The sequence below is a fragment of the Bactrocera neohumeralis genome, chromosome 4 (assembly GCF_024586455.1).
Source record: "Bactrocera neohumeralis isolate Rockhampton chromosome 4, APGP_CSIRO_Bneo_wtdbg2-racon-allhic-juicebox.fasta_v2, whole genome shotgun sequence".
Taxonomy (NCBI): domain Eukaryota; kingdom Metazoa; phylum Arthropoda; class Insecta; order Diptera; family Tephritidae; genus Bactrocera; species Bactrocera neohumeralis.
The window spans coordinates 18,460,849-18,479,321 of NC_065921.1; the positions used below are offsets into that span (position 1 = coordinate 18,460,849).

Consider the following 18,473-nt stretch of genomic DNA (forward strand, 5'->3'; position numbering starts at 1 on the left):
CAACTTAGGCACAAAAAAGTTATTGAACATACATAGATTTATAGCGTCCCCCATTGACTTTAACATAATGACCTGGTTACGAAATATGGAGTAATGGTTTCCTCTACCTATAGAGTACACCAAACAATGTCTTTTGAGGATATAACGCCGTCCCTTGGAGGATGGAGTCATGTATAGAAGTTCACTCAAGTGGCGAAGTTCTCTGATCTGCCATTCACTTGGGAGTGGCCAGAAATGATTCTTTTACATATGGCTCAAGCAGTTCACGGCTTCCGGTGTTAGATCATGAATATTCCAGGTAACTAAAGAATATCCGTTTGTAGGCCAGCCAAAGTGAGACGGTGAATCATGCATAATGTGCGCTGGGCTTGGGACCCGCCTTATAACGCCCCCAATTAAAAGGAAACAAGAATCTTCTGATGACGACCACGGCAAACGCATTAAAGATTACGATCTAACGCAGGTGCCGCTGCCTTGTTAGAATAAAGTAAAATCGTGCTTGTCGACTTTAACGCCAGGGTGGGCAAAGAAAGTATCTTTGGCACAACGGTCGGTAAGTTCAGCCTCCATAATGAAACATCTCCAAATGGGTTGAGGCTGATCGACTTCGCCGGGGACTGAAATAAGGTTATCTGTTCTACTAAATTCCAGCATAAAAAAATTCTCAAGCTACCTGGCTGTCTCCAGTTTTACATATGATCGAAAAGTCACCAATCAGATCGATCATGTTGTGGTAGACGGATGACATGTCTCTAGTGTTTTAGACGTACGTACGCTCCGAGGTCCTTACATTGACTCGGACCATTATCTTGCTTTAGCCAAGATATGCACCCACCTCTTCATACTCCATATGTACATATATCGACCAACATACATATGAGTTATCTTAATAAAATAGAGGGTGCGTGTTTTTCCCATAACGGTACATGTTTGTGCTTAGAATGATTAAAATCGGGTGAAAACTCATCCTAGACTCCATATAACTAACAAATCTTACGCACCTGAAAGTATTACCTCGGCTTTAATCTTTGAAAGTAGCAAGAGCATGAAATGTTCTACTATACCCGAACTTAGCCTTTCCTTACTTGCTTTTTTTCATTTTTTTAATATTTTACTGCTTTTCATTATATCATATTGAGCGCTCAAAATCATTCATATCTACTTCTACCCTAACTTCGTGCATAAATATTGTTGGCGTTGAAATCGTTCGATCTAAACGATCATGTGAATTTATTATCTTTCACGTTTATCTAATCTTCATCGACATTTTAGTATTTGCCAAACAGCTAATGAGCCAATTTAGATGCTTTAATCTTAATCTTCACATTCCTAAAATTGATTTTAATCCATCTCTCTTCTTCTCTTCCTTTCTTGTTTTCGTTTACAGCTCAACGCTGGCGCCAACATTTCGCATTCTTCGTTGCTGTGTGTGTGTGCGGTAAGTTATCATTGTTAATAATCAAATTTCTATGCATAATTCAAAACTGAAATGGAAACAAGTTCAATTTTGATGCTTAAACTAGACAAAGGCGCTTTAAATTGAAATTGTCCACATTAACTAAACGCTGCTTGAACTCAAAGCTCTGGCGAACAGGTATTTATTATCGTTATTATTTATCTTTGTTGTTATGGCGTGTTTTCGTTCTTGCTGGGGAATTTCGAAATGTGATATTCGGATATTTTATTACACTTTTTAACAACAATAACGAGCACCTAATTTGGTTGCGTAGCAATATGTCAATGTGATTTTTATTTGAAACTGAAGCACATCTTCAAGCGCAATCAGTGGCTCTTCAATTGCTTTCTTTTTTTGTTTTGGTTTCGGTTCATAAAATGTACTGGACTATAATAACAGTGTTTATTTCACCAATTTCAAAATTTTTACGAGCTACGAAGTGATAAAACCCACAATTATTTATTGTTAAATATTTTTATTATTTAAATGGAAATTAGCTTCCTAACTGCTTTGAGTTGAAATAAAAATTTTTGATAATCAAATTGGAATGGAATGAACCAAGAATACCGGAATTTGTGTTTTTGTTAGAATTTTTCAATATACATATTATATTTTGACACATGAATTGGAAACAAAAATATCTTATCCATAGTTTATAGGTTTCTTTAAAACGCTTACAAACTCTCATCTAAAAATGGTCGATATCTTTTACGAAATCCATGAAGAGTAGTCATCCTTGACGCAAATTTCAATAGACTTTGCGCGCTCACTATCTAGGCCTCTTCCAGTATTTCATCGTGGAGACACCATAAGATAATTCCAATTATGTTTCTACCACCCCTTCTATATAGTGCCAATGAAACTTTGTATATAGTATTTCCGATCTACCGTTTTACATATGAGTTTTGCAGTTCGTCAGTTTGTCGTTTAGACAAGGCACGGATTTTCCAATTTTGAAAACGTTTGCAAGTGACAGTCATACACCACTCTTGACAATCTCATTACTAACTCATTCACCTCGATGTTTAGGCGGTTACATAAGAACCTCCCCAATAAGCTCCCGTATCCTCTGGCGACTCACTGTCACACAATTCCTTTCCTATTGTCAAAGAGGGACCAAATCTTTTCGATGGCTTTCTTCAGACGGTCCAATTGACAGTGTACGTCCGAATTACGAATCTGGCAGTACGTTAGCAGCTCGGTATGTATGATATATAGTACAGCCAATCCCACCAAACAAATTGCAAAACCTTCTTAGCTTGGCCACCATTTACTCCGGCTCACCGCGATCCGACTACGACCATTTTCACTTGACTTTATTGTAAGTGACCTACTTTTCACCACAAATAACCGCCCGCTTTATAAATAGATCGATTTTGTTGCGAAATGCAGATTTAGCCCACGCGTTATTACCGTTAACACGTATCCATACATAGCGTATATCGTATCGCTCTGTTAACAGCAATTAAGTATTCTTCAAATATTTAACATTTCAATTCAATTAAACTCGTTTGTAAAATCGAAATATTTAATGGTACTTAAATTATTATTCGAACATTGCGATAATTCAACCAAAAAAAATATATACATTGCGACAAATAGGTACCCGGACATTGTAAATAAAACGCAAAACTTTTAATAATTCATCAATATTTATTTTGTCGCCTTCAAAGTGATCCCCACCAGATGACGATCGACTGAATGATGTTTCAAGTCCTCGAAACACTTTTCGTAAGCAGTTTTTGGGATGTTCTTCATATCGACTGAAAACGGGGTCAACGAAACGACAATTTCATTCTGGGGAACAAGAAAAAATCACACGTAGCCAATTTGTTGAATACTTCATTGCATTTTTGGCTTCCACAATCGTGAAGTCTAACAAGAACGCGTTTCATACCCAAAATATCTACCAATATAGTTCGAACGGACGCGCGAGTGATGTCGAGCTCTCTTGCTGTCTCTCAAACACTTGCCTGACGATTTTCTAACACCAGACGTTTCACTTTTTTTAATATTTTCATCAATTGAAGAGGTCGTCCAGAACGCGACATGTCTTCAACGATCTCTAGACCATCTTTGAAGGATTTGTACCACTAGGAGTGTTGTGGTCTTGATAAAACTGAATCACCATAAGCCTTTTCCAACATTCGGAACGATTTCGTACACGAAATTTCGTTAGAAATACAAAATTTGAGGCAAATTCTTCGTTCGATATTTGTGTCCATTGTAAAAATCGCATGGCACTACTGAGGTGCACTGACTTAAGCAGCTGCTATAAACAAGCTGGTAGACAGATCGCGCTCATATTTGGCTTAGTAATTAATGACAGTCATATCGACATAGCAAAATAAGTTTTATGAAATATAAGTTACCCGGCCAATTTAATTGCAACTTCCGAAGCGCAACGACTTAGGGGCGGCAAAACGATCTTCGCTGTTTTTTAATGTCCAGAAAAAAACTTCAACAATTTTTTTTACAAAATTTATTATAAAAGATAAAGAGTTGTACACTCACAATGCAATAATCCGAATAACAATGAAAAATATTAAATAATAGGTTGTCAAAAAAGTCTTGCGGTATTTTCGCTAGTTGTCGCTGAAAGCGCGTAGTTCTAGTTTTATTCGTCGCATCGGGTCATGCTATACCTTTTTGGAAAGGTCATTTCACGGGCTAACACGTGTTTGATTGATTGTCGTTTCGTGTTCGTGAGTTATAGCGTCGCAAATATGGAGCAAAATAAAGAGAAAATACGGCATATTTTACAGTACTGCTACCATAAAGGCAAAAATGCATCTCAAGCCGCCAATAAAATTTGTGCAGTTTATGCACCCGATACAGTTTCCATTTCCACAGCACAACGATGGTTTCAACGATTTCGTTCTGGTGTAGAGGTGGTCGAAGATGCGCCACGCTCCGGAAGGCCTGTCGTCGAAAATTGCGATAAAATCGCTGAATTGGTCGAAAGAGACCGGCATAGTAGCAGCCGTAGCATCGGTCAAGAGCTGGGCATGAGTCATCAAAAGTTTATTTCAATTTCACCAAAAAAAAATTCAATAAAAATACCGCAAGACTCATTATTAAAAAAAACAGTATCTTTATTTTTGCTCTGTCGTCGCGACGTGTCACTCTTACAGTTACCCTATGCTTTGAATGTAACAAATACTTTTATTTCTCCAAATTTTCAAAAATGGTATTTAAAAACTCCAATTCGGGAAAAATTCCTGCAAATTGTGTCAAAAGTGTACAAGATATAGGGCGAAAATGGGTTTTTTCTATGGCTTTTAACCGTATTATGAGAATTTTGGAACTTCAAAATTTGCGTGGCTTCTAGTTCCTAATTTTATATACTTAATATCGAAGATATTTTGTAAAAATTCATTTTTGTTCGAACCACCACATGAAACTTATAGGTAGGTAGATAAAGGGGGCGGCAGATACTCTTTGGCCCCGTGCGCTCGAAGTTGTAGCTACGCCACTGCCCGTGTACCTGAAATAGTTAGATGCTATTGCATATTTCAAGCTAATTAAGACGCTATTTTGATATTCTCATTGAGGTCAATTGACCGCTTAAGGGGGTATTCTGGTCTAGAAGCATGAATTTCAGTTAATTTTTAAAGTGTCGTAAAAAAAGGCAATTAATATTGTTTCTATCCATTTTTTATTAGTTATTTGTTAAGTTTAGATGAGTACAGAAAAAAATTAAAAACTAAAAAAGTAAAAAATTTCAAAAATTATGAGCTGACGAAGTGGGGGGTCTCTAAAAATTTCCACGTGTTCCCATGATTTCAACCCTCCTAGTTATCTGAAACTAAAAAAAAGATTTTTTTGGATCACTTTTTCTGACTATTTCGAATTTTTTAAAAATAATAAAAATAAAAATTTGGGGATGGGGCTAGTTCCAACCATAGACAAGCCTATAAAGAAAACTCTATAAAAATTTCAAGTAAATCGGTCCAGTAGAACCTGAGAAATCGTGGGTATCGTTCCGAAAAAGTCAGTTTTGAGAAAAACGCGTTTAAAGTTTCGCGTAAAGTTTTTTGTTCGATTAGTTCCAGCCGAACCAGTTTGGATGCCGGGTCAGAAAAATGCCTATATCTCCAAAAATAATTTGAATTTTGAAAAATCTTCTCGTACACATATTCTTGAATATGTAGTTATACTTTGAAAATATAAAAAAGAAAAAAAAATTCGATTTTTTTAAATTTCTAGACCAGAACCCTTAAAGAAAACGTTCAACATTTCGATACCATTTTACCGGACAATAACTCTTAATCAATGCTAAATTTCTTTCTGGTGGGCATTTTCTCTTGGCCTGAGACCAAACAAAGAGATGCACGAAGGTAGGTAAGGAGAATACCGTTGTTGCGAAAACAAAACCAAACACAGTCGATGAGATTTCAGCATCGTTATCATTAATTTATTATCCGGTGCTTTGTCTTAATGTAATAGTTCGTTGTTTTTTCTACGCTGAAAAGGGTATAAATATGTATAATGATCAGCATGTTGAGCTGAGTCGTTTTAGCCACGTCCGTCTGTCTGTCTGTCTGTATATACGTGTATTAGCCACTCATCTTTTGAGTTATCGATCTAAAATTTTGTACACCTCCTTTCCTTCCTAAGAAATTGCACATTTCTCGGTACTGCCGATATCAGACCACTATCTACTGTCATACAAACTGACGGATCAATGTAAAGGTCCTGAATGGGAAGCTGAAGTTAACAATGTTTATTTTTTTTTTTTTTTTTTCATTGAGTTCATTTTTACCGCAGTTTCGTTCGTCGAGCATTTCGATAATGCTAAGTAAATAGTCACTGTTGTTGATTGCTCCCTTGTCTAGATAGTTATAATAATAATTCCATGAATATTATTCAAAGCGAAACCAAAAATACTTTTTTGCATCAGTAGCTTGTTTTTCCGAGTGTATCTTTTGGGTTAGGTCTAACCAGCAAGCATAAGAATTTAATTCTAGTGGTGAGAGAGTCGCTGGAAGTCCTGCTATGTACCTGTCCAGCCTTATTTAGTACTCCTCATAGAAATCTAGGAACCTCGCAGTTCAAGGGACTAGACAAAATACTAAAATTAGTTATCAAATCATTCTTAAAGTTTGCAAGAAGACTTTCTGCATGACGAATACTTCAACTCAAACCTCCATCTAACATTACTAAGAACCAGTATATCAATGTATGACGTGATGTCCGCCAATATAAACTGACTTAACCTAATTATAGTGCCGCCCGCTCATTGAACGAAACGAACCTTTTATCTTAGCCAATACCATATACATAATAGTGTTACTAAAAATTTTGAAGCTCTAGCTAACTTCTGCAACAGATTTCGCTTTAAATTCAGATTAAACGAAAATACAATTTTTCAAACAGAATTAAAAAATGTTATATTTTAAGGGCTGTTTAATTCCGTTTAATTTTTGCGATACAGTTTTTCATATCAGATAACCGCTTTTAGTTACATAACATTTTTCCAGCTATTTTGAGTAAAGGGCGTTAATTCGCTTGTTAATTTTTAATAAAAACAGTCTACGAAAATTTAAAATCATAAAAACACCTAACATCGATATTAACAATTTCGCAGAAATTTCACTCCGTTAATGGTTTATTCGCGGCTTTTCGTTAACGCTAATTAAGGGTCAATTTGGCTTTTATTAACTCTTGAAAACTTACTATTTTTTGCTAAAATACGTTAAATGTATTAGTTTTACAAAGCCATAACTATGTTAGTAATATATCAGTTGCATACATAAATACAACCTGTAAATATATTTGTATACCACACTGACTTTTGTTTGGCAAACTGCATGCTAGCGGCAAATGGGAAACAATTGTCATACTAGCCGCAAGTTTCAACAATTTTTTTGTCAACCTAGCCGCATTTTTCATTATAATGAGATAGTATTGAAAATAATATGAAGTCAACTATTGTTTCCCAATATTTTTTCAGAACTGTTTCATAAAAATTCTGCTGTGTGGCAAACTGGAAAACTACATGAATTAGAGCATGCTAAGGGCAGAGAGGAAGCATGCAAAAGACAAACCGCACACACAAAACACTTTTTTTTTCCAAAACAACCGACTTTTGTTATTATAATGAATTGGAAATGAAAATAATGTTAATTGGATATTATTTCAGAAAATTTCTTTGGCACTGTTCTTCTTTCGTTTTTTTCATTTTACAATACTCAACTTGTTTATTCTTTTGCTCACCCGGTTGAAGCTATTATATAACAAGTAAGGAAGGGCTAAGTTCGGGTGTCACCGAACATTTTATACTCTCGCATGATAAAGTGATAATCGAGATTTCATTATACGTCATTTACATATTTTTCAAATGCCGTATTTTTGTAAAGTTTTATTCCGCTATCATCATTGGTTCCTAATGTTTATATGTATATATTATACAGAGAAGGCATCAGATGGAATTCAAAATAGCGTTATATTGGAAGAAGGCGTGGTTGTAAACCGATTTCACCCATATTTCGTACATGTAATTAGGGTGTTAAGAAAACATTATATACCGAATTTCATTGCAATCGGTCAAGTAGTTCCTGAGATATGGTTTTTGGTCCATAAGTGAGCGACGCCACTCCCATTTTCAATTTTTAAAAAAAGTCTGGGTGCAGCTTCCTTCTGCCATTTCTTCCGTAAAATTTAGTGTTTCTGACGTTTTTTGTTAGTCCGTTACCGCACTTTTAGTGATTTTCAACATAACCTTTGTATGGGAGGTGGGCGTGGTTATTATCCGATTTCTTCCATTTTTGAACTGTATATGGAAATGCCTGAAGAAAACGACTCTGTAGAGTTTGGTTGGCATAGCTATGGTAGTTTCCGAGATATGTACAAAAAACTTAGTAGGGGGCGGGGCCACGCCCACTTTTCCAAAAAAATTACGTCCAAATATGCCCCTCCCTAATGCGATCCCTTGTGCCAAATTTCATTTTAATATCTTTATTTATGGCTTAGTTATGACACTTTATAGGTTTTCAGTTTCCGCCATTTTGTGGGCATGGCAAATGGCCGATTTTGCCCATCTTCGAACTTAACCTTCTTATGGAGCCAAGGAATACGTGTACCAAGTTTCATCATGATATCTCAATTTTTACTCAAGTAACAGCTTGCACGGACGGACGGACAGACGGACGGACGGACAGACAGACATCCGGATTTCGACTCTACTCGTCACCCTGATCACTTTGGTATAGATAACCCTATATCTGACTCTTTTAGTTTTAGGACTTACAAACAACCGTAATGTGAACAAAACTATAATACTCTCCTTAGCAACATTGTTGCGAGAGTATAAAAATCATGACAGAAATGAAGAATAGGACAGTTTTGATCTTAGTGTATATTCTTAGTGGATTTGACGGATAAATGTTCCGGGCATGACGTTAAGAATGAGGGGTATAAGAAGATTTATTTCCCATAATTATTTAAGGGGTTACATGGGCTTCCTTCCGTAAAACAACATTCTTTATTCAAGAATTTTTTCTCACATAAGAAATGAAATATTTTATTAGAATTTTTTATTGTTACAAACATACACTATTAACAAAGAAATTCTGACATTTTTGGAAAAACAAAATTTTATTGCGACGCCATTTCCGTTGATTTCTTGAAAAAAAGATGCGCCCGAGTGGGCAGGATAACTCCTTACCAGATCATCTAAAGTAAAAAATATGTGTTTTAGTAAAAACCTTAGCTTAGAACTTAAACGAAGGAAAAAAACTGAAAATTAGTTTCTTGGCAAACATTTTTACAAAACAAAACTAAAATTTCGCGAAATTTTTTTCAAATAGTTGTAGTCGAAAAAAAACCTTCGTCCAAGTTTTTAAGAATTGTATCTCAAAGACCTGTGCAAAATTTCATAAAAATCGGTTGAGTAGTTCTCGAGTAATCTTGCCAACCGACTTCAAAAACACAGTTTCGAGAAAAACGCGTTAAAGACGGCGCACTTAGCTTAGCTAAACTCGAGCGCACAAGTTCTCAAGACTGTATCTCTGAAACTATTACTCGGATCAACTTGAAAACTTAGAACAATATTCTACAGTTGTTGTAATACGACAACGAGAAATTCGTTTTTTCGAAACCCGTAAACCCATAAAATCCCTAAAAGCTTACGCTGATTTAGTTAGTTACATTGAAAATTTTAGAGTATATTTGACAGTTAAGCGCTAAGATTATAACGTCGTAAACAAGAGAGAAAATGTTTTTGTTAACAATTACTCAGTAATGGTAGAAAGAGAAATGATGACAATTACCTGCCGTTTAATTTTTTTTTTTTGCTGGAAAACGTTTCACTTAGACATTAGTTGTGACGTTATGAACGAAAGGATTCTATGAGTGTTTGGCAGTTCGTTTTTTTTTTTTTTTGTGACGTAGCTCAGACATTATAATGCTACAATTTGTATACATATGTTATGAACGATGCTTAAGTGACTTTCTTTCTTGGCCTTTCTCGTTATTATACTTAAGACATTAGTGGGTTTTTGAAGGATAAGTTGAAAGAAATACTGATCATATATATGGACCATGAGCCCGAAAAGTAGAAATCTTTTAGCCTACAAATCATACACATTAACCCAGAAGTAATTTTAGGGGCACCCTGCTTTGGAATGCATTGATAACGTTTCAAGATCTCACGACCAGCGATAGCTAAAAATAATATATGGTAAATTTATGTACCAGATAATATTAATAGCCTGAAAAAGACGTGAAATACCCTTCACAAATAAAGAAGTTTCAATGCAAGAATAAATGTTTGATCGTTCAGGTTGTATTTCAGCCGTATGATACACAAGGTGCATTCCAATGTAAACATGACTTAAAAAAAAAAAACAGAACAAATGTTTTTTTCGGCAAAATCAATTTATTTTATTCAAAATAGTCTTTTTCTGCTTCAATACAGCTTTTCGAACGGTTCAAAAGCATGTCGTTGCGAGTGTTTTAGCTCGTTGGCCGGAGCAAGCCTTTTGAATGGCCTCTACGTCTGCATAACGATTTCCTTTCATGGGCAAATGTATTTTTCCGAAAACGAAGAAGTCGCACGGTGCCATATCAGGTAAATACGGGGAGTGGTTAATGGTTTAAATGTGAGTTTTGGTCAAATAATCGGTCACAAGCGTCGATCGATAAGACGGCATCGTGCAATAAACACCAACTTTCATCTTCACAATATTCGGGCCGAACACGTCGAATACGGCGCACCAAGCGCTTCAAAACTCCAAGGTAGAATACCACATTAACGTTTCGATCAGGTGAAACAAATTCTTTGTGGACAATACCCTTAGAATCAAGAAGACAACTCAGCATTGTCTTCACTTTTGACTTCTCCATGCGCGATTTTTTGGGTTTCCGCTCGTCCGGTGCCTTCCATTCAGCACTCTGGCGTTTCGTTTCGGGATCACATTGGAAACACCACATTCCGCCACCAGTCACAATATTGTGAAGAAAGTTTTTGTCCTTTTTAACCTCTTTAATGATGTCCTTCGAATGTTGAATTCTGAGCAATTTTTGGTCGTCAGTCAATTTGTCCGGAACAAACCGTGCACACACCTTTCGTAGGCCCAAATTTTCGGTCAAAATGCAATAAATCAATGTCTTGGACATGTTCAATTCCATTTCCATGAATTTCAATGATGATTTCGGTGGTTTTTTGATGAATTCACGCACAGTTTCGATGGAATTTCCGGTGATCACGGATTTTGATTGGCCCACATGTTGATCGCCATTTATGTCCTCACGACCACTTTGAAAACGTTGAAACCACTCGTGCACTCTACGCTGCGGGATAGGCAATCATGGCCATAAACTTGTTTCGCCAATTGAAACGTTTCGGTAAAAGTTTTACCAATTTTAAAACAAAACTTAATGTTGGCTCTTTGTTCGAAGCTCATTTTCGCACCGATAGCACAGCTGGCAGCTATTATTCATTAGCAGAGCAGCTATATGCTAAGTTGGTCCGTTTCAACATGCTCGAAGACTGAAGGCTTGCTTTGGAAAATTTCGTGAAGATACTACGTTAAACAAAAAAGCTCTCTGGACTTGATACCGAACTTTCAGTTTGTATTACAGCATATCAATATAGCATATATTGATCCGATATGAACCATCACTTGATTTTAATTAGTCAATTCGGGCCAAAAATATGCGGTTATCATTGAGCGGTAGCGATTCCCATTTACAGTAACGTTCTGGTCTTAATCATAAACCGCACCAAACGGTAATTTTTACGGGATGCAATGATGACTCTTGAAGTACGTGCGGTTTGTTACCAGACCAATAACGCATATTTTGCTTATTGACGAAGCCATTCAGCTAGAAATGAGCCTCATCGCTGAAGATGATTCTTGCTCAGCCCAATTCACGAAGATACGACGATTCTCTTCAGTTCTTGCGTCAATTTGATCTTGTTATGATGTAGGCCAAGATTTTTTCTTAAAATTCATCACAACGACGTCATAAAGATGTCCAATGCTTGAAAACGACGTGTGAGAGACTGATTTGGGTCTTCCTCAATTGATGCACTAGCGGCCGCAATATTTTCGATTCTACGAGTACTTCTTTGTCTCACTGGCACGTGAAAAATTTTGTATTGTGCCTGTGGATTCAAATTTTTCCATTAGACGCTCAATTGTTGTTCCGACAGGACGATTATGACGACCATAAATTGGACGTAGCGCTCTTAAAGTTGGGACCACTGACTCCGAATTTCGGTAGCAAATTTTAATATTTTCGACTCTTTGTTGAATCGTTTATCTTTTCTTGATGAAATGGCAAACTTTACTGAAGAAAAATGTCGAAAGAGTGAGAAAAAATATGGCGTCGATTGCGGTCCCTATCGGTTTTGTAGCGTACCTATTGAGAAACATGTTATATGCTATAGTGGTCAAATATCGGCGGCTCCGACAAATGAGCAGAGTTTGCAAAATTTCAGAGCGATATCTTCAAAACTGTGGAACAAATTCGCGTATTTACCGACGGACAGACAAACCGATGGAACTTTCTAAACCAGCTCAGCTCGTCACGCCGAACATTTATAAATATACTTAATAGGATCTCCGAATTTTTCTTATGCGTGTTACAAACTTTGCATCAAACTTAATGTATTCTGCTCAGGGTATAATGTTCGAAATTATGAATATCTTTAATAAAGTCCTTGAGCTTGACTTTCAAACTTCAATAACAATAGAAATAATATTTTTGCAGAGCTTAAGCGGGATACATCATCTGCCTATAAATTAACCAATACTAAATATATACTTAAATAATATCAGTAGTAGATATGTACTTATATACATAATGCTCTCATTCACGCTTTCATTCAGCGAAAAGTTCCGTCCCTGTTTACGCTCTTTGCAACAAAAATAGAAAACTGGTGTGACTGACAAATATTGTGTGGGAGCAAATAACAATAACAATGTAACTGCAAGAAATGTGGAAGTAATAACTTGTTACATTGTTATCAACTTTTTCGCCACATAAATAGCTCTGCAAACACCTACAGCAAGTGTTTACATGCGAACAGCCACACATACAGACACACACATAACTGGATTGTATAAATTGTGTATTTGTATTTGTTAAACAGTGCTGAGGTAAAGTACAATGCCATAGGCGCTATTCAAAATTACAAATTTCGGTCACATTTTGCCGCTAGATATGTACTTGCGCCCCAGCGCCTAAAAGCATACAAGCATGTAACATATTGTTTTGTGCTCACTCAAACTTACGCAAACGCTTTCAACATTTGCGCTCGATATTTACGACTAAACTTTGCTTTTCCATAAACACTAAATTTAAGCATCTAAATATAAACGGTACTTTGGTGTTGATGTTAAAGTTGTTTTCGACTTTTTAATGTTGTTTTGTCAATAATTGGTTGGGAAACAAACAAGAAATAGGTGTTTTTGTTACAATTCTTGAATGGTATTTAAAATTTTATTAATAAGTTGTTCTTGCTAAAAAATATGGATGAGATGTTTTGAGTGTTCTCCATTGAATATAAAGGAAATTATGCATTTTGTCCTTTTTTTTGCATATTCTCCTCATGCTATCCCCTCTTATTTTTTCTACTTTTGTACTTCCATACTCTTATTAAACCTCTCTCCTGAACCATCTCCTTCGAACTTTTTTTCAGATTTTCTTTCATGCGCTTTCCTCCCATATACTATTTCTATCTCTTTTACTCCCATATTACTTTCAAACAACTCTCCTTACGCAATCTCCATCGAATTATCTTTTTGTTTTTATTATTATTTTTTTTGTTTAATGCGCTTTCGTCACATACACTATTTATATTTCCTTTCTCTCATACTCATTTTAAACCTTTCTCCTACACAAAAACTTAAATCCTTCGTAGCCATCTCTTTGTGTTTTCATTTCCCTCAAAATGGCCATAGAAGCGCGAGCTGTGTGGCATGTAGCGCCATCTTGTTGAAACCACATGTCAACCAAGTTCAGTTCTTCCATTTTTGGCAACAAAAAGTTTGTTAGCTTTTCACATCTGTCTTCCACACTCACATTCTCTCCCACTCACATGTTTTCTCTTTCTCTGATTTTCTTTATGTTTTTACTATTTCTGTTCTCATACAATATTTCTATTTTTACCGTCTTTTTATCTCTCTCTCTGAACCAATCTAACGTTTCAAATAAAGAATAAAGCTCTTAAAAAATCACCCGATATTTCAGCTCTCATACTCATTTTAAACCTTTCTCCTACACACTCTCCTTCGTAGCATCTCTTTCTGTTTCTAGAATTTGAACTCCAAATTACTGACAAGTTTTATCAAGATAGTGCTAGATAAGTTTTCATGTACAAATCTGTATTATTGTCAACCAAAGCGGATATTTCAATTTTAAAGTGTTTCGACATTTTTGAGAGCTTCGTAAATCATAGAGAAAGACTTAATTTCTAATTTCTACCCCATGTATTGTCTATATGCTACTTACTTACCATGAGTCCAAATGAAAATCTGTTCCGATCTTATTCGACTTCATGAATTTAAATCGAGTTTTCCGAAAGTGTGGAACCGATCACAGTTAGATTTTGTTATGAAACCTTCCATATTTTGGTATTTCATTGTTTAACAATAAATCTTCTTCGTCTTTAATAGTGTAGATACCGTTTACGCGGTTATAGCCGAGTTTAGTACAGCGCTCCAATGTCGAAAAGTCAATGTCGCCGTATATCTCGCGCAGCTCATCTGTCTATCGACTGCGGTATCCGCCATCCATACCTCTGCACCATATACCTGGATGAGGATGATGGGTGACTTTTAGAATTCGGTTATTATTCGTCGAGAGAGGACTTTATTTCTCAATCGTATTCTCAGTTCGAAGTAGCATCTGTCGGCCAGAGTTATTCCGCGATGGATTTCAAGTCTGATATTGTTGTTGGTGTTTATGATGGTTCCAAGATAAAAAAAATTGTTCACGACTTCGAAGTTATGACTATCAACAGTGACTGTTTGTTTGATGACAATAGATATTACGTCTTGTACTGCTTCACAACCAGACCCATTTTCTTCACTGCACAACACAAAATTAGGTTATTAAGAAAAATTAGTATGGTATTTAATACTTTCTCTCAAATAAACCTCTTTCTTCATATCTGACCAAAACAAAGTTAAGATTAGTTTTGACATAATTATATGATAATTCAACCACAAAATAAACTTTCGAACTTGAACTTTTCTTTATTTGCGACTTACAATTAACATAATTCTACGACAGCATTATTTGAACATTAAGGTGGCTCAAATTTTTTAAAACTATTTTATCTTTCTTTTTAATTAAATCTGATTATGAAACCGAAATCATTTGATGATTCAGTAACCAGGCGCAGAATATATACAATTCTTTGCTTTTGTTGAGCTCGGATGTAATAAGTAAGCATTAGGGTGGTACAATTGTTCTTTAAAATTAACTATTGGAAGGTACATTTTTCATAGTTATGTATGCACTTGAAATAATCATGAAGCATAACTCATTATTTATATTATATAGAACATTAGGGTGGTCCATATTATTTTCAAGCAACCCGGCCTTATACACACTATATATCTACCTAACAATAGAAAGCTTTATGTAATAATCTCGCTTTAAAAAAACAAAAAGATTTAACATATTATTATATGAGCATTAGGGTGGGCAGTTCTTAAAAATTTTTCTTTAACTTCCTAGGAAATTATGAGAGAAAATATTGCCAAATATTTTATATATTTTATTTAATAGGAATACTCTTGCATTGCAAAAAAATATATGTATGTATACCCACACTCTATCACATATTTTTAACATTTGAGCATTAGGGTGTATAATTTTTTTATTTTTTTTTTTTTTTAGTTTTCTATGAAATTATGAGAGAGAATATTCGTAAATGTATATATTAAATTTGTTTATTGAAATAGAATACTTGTACATTAGGGTGGTTATGCTCTCTAATTTTATTGTTTATAGTAGTTATAACTTGCTGGAAAAAATTACTAAGGATATCGTTCTCATAAAAAGGATATTTCATTTCAGGCGAGCATTTGGGCATTAGGGTGAACTATTTGACTATGTCTGACTATTTCAGGTATTAGGTTGGGTTATCGGCAATATTTTTCTTTTAGACTTTCCATGAAATATTGACAATGCAGGCAAGAAAGTGTATTTTATTTTTATTTCATTTCACTAGTACCCACACCACCCTAGTATATACTATACATACACTTGCACTAGGCTTGTGCGCTATTAAATAGCACGAAAATTGCTACCTAGCAACCACCTAAGCAACGAAATTGTCCTCGCAGTCTAATGACACCGCGAGAATTTCCAATTATATCAGAAATAATCAGAGTTGCACCCCCATCCCCCCTCAGCACCGGAGCAGCAGCATCTGCGTCAAAGGCAACAAGATGCCAAATCATGCCATATAAACGTAAGCACAGTTGGTGTACACCGTTGGAGCACACACGCTTGAGTGCGATTAGTGGCAGCAAATGATTTGAATGCCAGCTTTCTGGCAAAAAGCATATTTGCGTGTCTGCGTAAACAAATACCGACTTCAAAGGTGCATACATAGACAGATTTCGAAATTTCATATCAAATATTCGATTGCTTTCAATAAGCGAAATACGATGCATGACACGCACATACACCCACATACAAACATATGTATGTACTAACATACGTCAAGTCATATTCGAGGTGAGAGGTGGGGATAAAAAGAGGGATAAAAAGTGGGCGAACGCGAGCCGGGAAGAGTTGAAGGGGAGCTTGTAGTAAACAATATGCGATTAAACTGTTTTGCCTTCCTTGTGGCAAACGCTTTACGCGAGCGTTATTGTTATGCGACAACTGTTGGCGCCAAGTAGCTAAATATTATAAATTATTCCTAGAATATGTCAAGCGACTGCACGCTCAATATGAGCACGAGAGCATGTTCATATTTACATATTACATTGCTGATTAGAAGTGAACGCAAAATATGACGCACGAATTTCGACTATTTAATATGGCACGAACACACATATGTACACACGTTTATAGGGTGTAAATTTTGGAAGAACTTTTATCTAAAAAAAAAATTTAAATGCATAAGGAGTCTAGTATTTTGGCTCGAAAAATCGGATCTTCTTGAAACTTTTAAAGACCCCACAGAGTGAAGCGATGTCGCTTGGGAAGGTCGAGCGACTTCAGTTCTTGCACAAGCTGTACTTTATATGCTTTCAATTTAAGAACTCGACGTAACATGCGCCAAATCGTCCCATGCGTCAGTCCGAGTTGCTGCAAATGGCGTGGAATCAACTCTCCACGGTCTTCGTTACACTCTCAGCCGCTTTATTTTCTTCACTGTGCCCTAGACGTGGTCTATTCAGTCGAATGTTTTCCAAGAATGAATACTGGGTCTCTAGATGGGTAATGGTGTTGTGAATAGTATGCTTAATAGGCCGATTATGTTTTTTGCAGAACGTGAAGTTTCGTAATGAAGTTGAACGATTTGTACAGGTTGTTCAGGGGAAGTCTTTCCACGATGAAATCCCAAACAATACTGAACACATGTAACATGACAGCTTGACACGACTCAAGCGTGATCTGTCAAAAAAAAAGCCATTGAAAAAAGTACCTCTACTGGATCACCCGTTATAAGGCCTAGTAATACATTATATTTGCAATAGATTGAAGGTTTTATATAGCATAGTTAGAGCAATACGATTTTGTGCAATGACTTGTTGATTTTTTGAAGATAATTTCATAGTGCCAGTCTCATAAAAACTCTGTGTCTCATAGAAAAACTGGAAGCTTCGATTTTCACAAGTTTCTCTTGAGATGAATTTTTCACCAGCAAAACCAAACGCAACAGACAGGTACATGTAGTAATCACTTCGTAACAGGTCCGGACTCTATTGTGGTGACTATAGAACCTCTCATCTAAGTTATAGGAGCTTTGACGAGTTAATTTCGATGTATTTTGCCCGGTGTTGTCCTCATCGAACACAATTGCTCTCCTTTTGATCAAAACTGGCTGCTTCCGAGCAATTACTTCCATCAGATACCCCAGTTGTTGGCAGCTGCGGTCCGAGTTAAGAGACCATGAAAGATTTGCTCGACCGTGTCATATGGGAGCCACGCTTCATCACCTGCTTCAGAAATGGACCGTTTTTTTCGATTTTGCAGCGATTCACAGATGAAAATTCGGTCTATGAGTGGCTTTTTTGCATTAACTCGTGTGGAATCCTTATTGAAACGGATTTTGGTACCATGTTTAGTTTTTAGGCAGTTCAAAAAGTAATGCCTACTTGACTCGACGAACTTCTCAGTTGCTCTTCTAGATCGTGAAGCATCTTTGACAAACGCTCAAGCAAAACTGTGTCAAGCAAACACAAGACTCTCTCAACAGGTTTTTTAGTATGGAATCTCGTATTTCTAACGTCACATATCTTTACACAAACACAGCTATAAAACGTGAGATACAAATTATAAAATAGTAAAAATAGTGGATTTCTGTTTACTCGATCTT

At 36.0% G+C, this 18,473-nt stretch overlaps 1 protein-coding gene across 2 annotated transcripts in view; it reads left to right on the plus strand.

Moving 5' to 3' along the window:
• LOC126757356 (G-protein coupled receptor dmsr-1) overlaps window positions 1-18,473 on the plus strand; it is a 255,974-nt gene that overhangs the window by 68,847 nt on the left and 168,654 nt on the right. For both annotated transcript variants that reach the window (XM_050471196.1, XM_050471195.1), the window contains one exon: window positions 1,388-1,438. The gene's annotated coding sequence lies outside the window, so the exon portion shown is untranslated. The remainder of the gene's footprint in view (window positions 1-1,387; window positions 1,439-18,473) is intronic.